We start from the raw sequence: 5,852 nt of genomic DNA on the forward strand, positions 1-5,852 counted from the left end.
GAATGAGAGAAAAGGGATCCAGACTCTATAATCTCACCCCTGCCACTTCATGGCAGTCTACTTCCTGTTTCCAAACCTCAATTTCCCCATCTGAGAAATGGGAACAATATTAATGCTCACTTTGTGGGTTGTCGTAGGAATCTAAGAAGACAATGTCGCTTTAAGGTTGGATAAACTTTTGAAGATGTTGTACATTTTTATTACTGAGAACATAATTATGATTAATGTTAGCGTACTAACTTAGAGCTGTTGTTTTGCTGGCATGTTTAGAACTAGAAAAATCAGAAAATAATCCCTATTGATCTTATAACAAGCATAGAGGTATAAACTGAAAAACCAGCCACTTATAATTAAGCAGCTCTGTTTTAATGTTTAAAGTACAATACAATATTATAATTCCTTACTTTTATTAACTGCCAAAACCAATTTCAGAACCCATTTTCCCAGTACTCTGGAATATGAAGACAGAATTTTCCCCCTTACATACACAGATGCAGTTTCATCTACATGCATGCATTTCAAAGGCATTTTTAAAGCTAGAGTGCATATAATGAATAAACTGTAATCATATCTTTATCCCAACTCAATTACAAAATCAACTCATAACTTAGAGCCCTGCAATAAATATCTATTTCCAATTTTAGGCTGATCATTAAATGTGGGTCACACCAAGAATCTGTTAAATGAAAAAATGTTAAAATTTACTTACATCACTTAGAGCATATTGATTCTGATGACAATTAATCCACATGAAACAAGTGTTACATCTACAAAGACAACAGCATTTCAAGAAAATTCCACTCAACTCCCATGAATTGCTTCCTGCATTCCATATTCTCTCTCCTCTCCTCTCTCTCTCTCTCTCTCTCTCTCTCTCTCTCTCTCTCTCCATGTGTGCCCATACCCTTTCTTCAGTGGCACCCCTTCTTTCCCTCAAGGACCTTGGTGTTTACTTCCTTTCCTTATCATCTTCCTACCTAGTCAATCCTAATCTCAGAAAAGAAGTGGAATAAATTATTCACACACAGATATACTTAGTCATAAGGCTTCAGAAATTATAAATCCCAGGGGGTAAATGCATTTTAATAGTCAAAGTTTGTGAATCTAATAAAATTATCCTTTACCTAGAAACCCTTGAAAAAAATTATATCTGTTTTGAGATATTAAGAGCTCTTTTGAACAAGGGAGTCATTATTTAGAACTCTGTTTTTCATCTGTGAAATAAGAACACTGAATTGCCTGGAGTTTCTAATACTCAAGCATCTTTTAAATATAAAACAAATGACAATTTCATATGATTTAACTCAATAGATTATAGGTTATAAACATAAATACATCAGTAGATTAGTTAGGTAGCATTTATGCTGTCAAGTAGATAGTTGTGAGAAACCAAGGAGCATTGGAGTGTATAGCAATGCCTCATTTGAAGAGATTCAGACTAAAACCAAACATAAAGACAAACAAGCAAAAACTGTTACGCCAGTCAAGCTAAATGATGCTGAGATGAGGATTGGTAGGCCAGCAGCTTATGAATGCCCAACTAGATGCTTGTAGAGATCCCCTCCAGCTGTAGCACTCTGTGATTCTGTCAGAAGTGCATCATGCCAGGGGAAAGGAGTTCTTAAAAATATTAATTTTGCTCTTCTGGAACCATTGAGACATCACTGGGAAGTTCATAACTGCAACAACCAATATTCTGCCACTTCTCCATAAAGACCAGTCCTCAAACAAGAGTTACCTTGATTAGGAAACTAGAAAGCAAGAAAAAGACAATACCATGAATGGAAAAGGAAAGTCACTAAACTACCAGATTTCCTCCATGACAAATATCGAGGTTGTGGAACTTTACTGAACCTTCTCCAATCCGGAAAATGACACACTTCTCATCGGCGGTCATAAAAATATTAGTGGGACATCTCTGAAATACATTTATACGGACAAGTTAGTCTGAATTTTAAAAATAGTAAGAATAAAATCACAGAGGTTTTCTTCCACTATTTAAAAAGTGTCCTTATGGATCTCAGACACATTGTCTAAGAAGAGCTCACTTCCCTATCCTTAGCATTTACTAGGCAACAGACAGAAAATTCAAGCCACACAAGAATGCAAATGCCACCACGTGAGTTTGGTTAGGTTAAATGCATACTCATAATGGGTTATAGGTTTAAAAAATCAATTTTACCCACTTGAGTCAATTGTGGAAATCTTAATATTGACCATGCTTACTCAACTGTCTGCCACATGTATTACGGCTATTCAAGGCTTATTCATAAATGATATGTGTATCACACCCTGTCTTAAAAAAATTATGGTTTAAAAAATATCTTACTTTTCTCTTTTTAATGGGGAAATGTCGCCATACCAAAATATCTGTATATGTAGTATGTAAATATTTATGAGAACATTTACTGGCTACATATAGAGCAACTAGATGAGTCTTAAAGGTGTAGTTCTTACAATAAAAAGGTCATGTACTTCAAAGTTTTACAGAGGAAAAGAAAAACACATTCCTTCTTCTTTTATCTCCTACTTGCCTAAGACTTTCCATTTCAAAACCTATATAAATCTAGTAATCTTACTTCCAAGGACATAAGCACTACAGTTATACGATACTGGTAAAGTGTGGTAAATTTTGAACATGTATTTTTCCAAGGAGAGAGACAAAGAAGGTACTTACAAAGCTGCATGGTAAAGTTTAAAAAGACTTGAAGTTTCTGATTCCTTGGTCACACTTTTAAGTATTACAGGATATCAAATTCCCAAACAAAATATACAGGGGTGCGCTAAAGTAGGTTTACAGTTGTTCATGTGGAAAATAATACAATAATAAATGATGATACAAGAATAAACTGTGTTTTGTGTGCTCACAACTGTAAACTTATTTTGGCCACCCCTGTATTTGTTTGGTTCTTCTTGCTGTTAAGCCTAGGTGCTTATAAAATATGGGTGTCCAGAACCTATCTACTGCAGAAATCTCTACAATCTGGCTTTACACATTCCTGGAAGACTTATAAGATTTATGATAGTCATTCATTGCTGTCTTATAGTTTCAAGTGTCATGTCTTATAAAGAAAAGCATCCATTTACTCATAAAGAAATAATAGTACTTTATAAAATAGCCATTTTTATAAGCAGTACAGTAGATTGATCCAATCAGATATGTGATTATTAATATTAAATATCTTTGATGTAACTACCATAAAATCAGTGTAGAACTTTAATGATTCCTGTGCAGTATAGACTCCTCTATCACCCTGGATCTTCTCACTACTATCCAAACATGGAATAGCTTTGCATACCTCACTCAAAATGTACAATATGTAAAATGAAAAGGATGATGTTTAAGCTCTCATAGATTTGGAAACTCTCAGAATAGGAAAACATATAAGCCAGGTGAAAACACCAATACTCACACAGAAGAGGAAGTACTGAGATTGTGTGAAATGAACCGTGTTGGTCTATGACAAACAGGAGATTCTATGTGCCATCTAAAAGTATGCTAAATTTTGAACATGTATTTTTCCAAGGAGAGAGACAAAGAAGGTACTTACAAAGCTGCATGGTAAAGTTTAAAAAGACTTGAAGTTTTTTAAAGAGCAACTTTCCTCTGGCAGGCTTGTCATTTATAAAGGTTAGCACCCCATTGCCAGATCTTCTCGTTTTTTTAAGAAAGGCTGGAAATCTGGACCTCATGACTTTTCCCAACTTTTAACTATGGACAATTATTTTTTATAATTTTTTAAAAATTATAAAACCCAAATGGATAGACAAAAATGCTCTAGGGACCAAGGCCGGCCTCTGGGCCATAGATTAACAGGTGGTGCATAAGCTCTGTAGTCCAGGGTCTTTGACTTGCAGCTCTTATTACCACATTCCTGCCAAACTGTTCTTGCCTGGGTTTGAACACTTCTCACAATGAGGATTTCAGCACTCCTCAAGGCATAGTCTATATTCTAGACAGTTTTTCCTTCTTTGGAATAAAAAATGTGCTTGTCATCATTGTATCTAGAGCCACCCGCAGCATCACAGAAACCTTTTTCAACATAAAAAGCTCTCAAATACTTGAAAACCGAAGCATACAATATACATTTGGATAAATAAACAAATTTAAACATTTCCAAACCTATATATGTGACTCTCACAATTTAGGGGTATCTTTTTAGATGTCAGACCGATTTTCCTTCCTGTGACTTAATAATAAAAATTAATAATGGGAATAGCCACAGATCAGGTGTTGAGAGGTATAAACCCTATTGTTAAGGGAGACCTTGCCAATGACTCAGAAAAAGGGAGGAGAAGGACAGGAGCCCATCAAAAGCTGATGCAATACTCCACACCTTCTCAATCCTGCAAGGTGATGAGCTCATTCCTTTCCTCGGGTCCGTGCATCAATGCCTGTGGACAATGGCCCTGTCCATTTCCTCCCATTTATAAGTCTGAAATACTACATCCCATTCCTCCATCCTCAATCAATTCCTCTCAGATGTATATCCAATTCAAAATTCCACTTCTGGTTTTCAATCCTCCATGGACCTGCAGCCGTCTACTCCACATCCTTTCACTCTCACTAACCTCTTCAAACCACCTTCCCCTCCTTTTTTCACAGAAACTTGTTCCTTTCCTTTCTAACCTTTTGAACAGTCTCCTAATCAGTCTCTGCCCTGATAACTCTCTTTTTATTACATTTCTCAGTTGCCAACCCCCCAAATATCATTTCACACAAAAGCCTTTCAGGGATAATTATTGGAGATGTTTTATAAAATAGTTGGATAATACTATTCATTTGCCACCTGTATTTAGCTGTTGAAAAATCCATGTTGGAAATGAATAGCATTGTACTTTATTCCCCCTCCCCTCCCATCAGTTATGTGAAAATGTGATTTTGTGAGTTTTGTTAGGGGTGAGAATTTTACCTTCTTTTCCTCTTCTTGCAATGGTATCTGGTATCAACATTGCCTACAAAGTGAGTAAAGACCCTTGAGTTACCACAGCCATATCACTTTTTTTTTAACCAAGGAAAGAAGGATAATATGAAATCTCCCTCAAGTGCTAAACAAAAAGCACTTTATTTAAAGTGTTTATACTCCTCACTAATTACTTAGGTGTGCCCACAGACGCCAGTGCAGAACTGTATCCCCTTCAACCATCTTCAGTATATCCTTAAATTAAATTCATAAAGAAATGTGTCTTTAAATCAGAAACATGCTTCAGCAATTGGAAAATTCTTTCAACTTTCTCACTTTTTTTTAACAGAAGAAAAGCAAAGCTAATAGAGTCTTCCTTAGAGGTGAATAATATTTATACAACTGGGCATATATTCAGCATAAATATAGCATGACTGCCCTCATCTGATTGAAGTTTTATAGCAGAAAAAGTATCTCATCATCTCACCTATTTTACCAGACAGAAAAAAAAATTGACAGAAAGATATAGATTTACAAGTTTAGAGAATGAACTTCAAACTATCCTTCCTAGATTTAGTAATGGAATATTTTCTTGTTCACATTCTTTTCTGAATTATCTATATCCCAAAAGGAATTTGCTTTCTCTTTTCTCTCTCGTTCTTTCAACCAATATTTACTGAGTGCATTCTATGTGCAAAGAACTGTAATAGACATTGGGATGAAATCAGAGAACAATACAAATAGGACCTTCACCTTCACAGATCAAGAGATTATATTTCTTCAGGTAACTATTTAGTTACATACTTTGTGATAATTGTTGGATAAAGGGGGATAGCACAGTATAATAACGGTATATAGCAGAAGGACCTAGAAGGTCAGAAAATACTTCCTGTAGGAAGTAAAAAAAAAGCAGCAATTAAGTATTAGCATGTCAAAGATAGAACATGT

This window comes from Myotis davidii, unplaced genomic scaffold, assembly GCF_000327345.1.
Source record: "Myotis davidii unplaced genomic scaffold, ASM32734v1 scaffold6, whole genome shotgun sequence".
Classification (NCBI taxonomy): Eukaryota; Metazoa; Chordata; class Mammalia; order Chiroptera; family Vespertilionidae; genus Myotis; species Myotis davidii.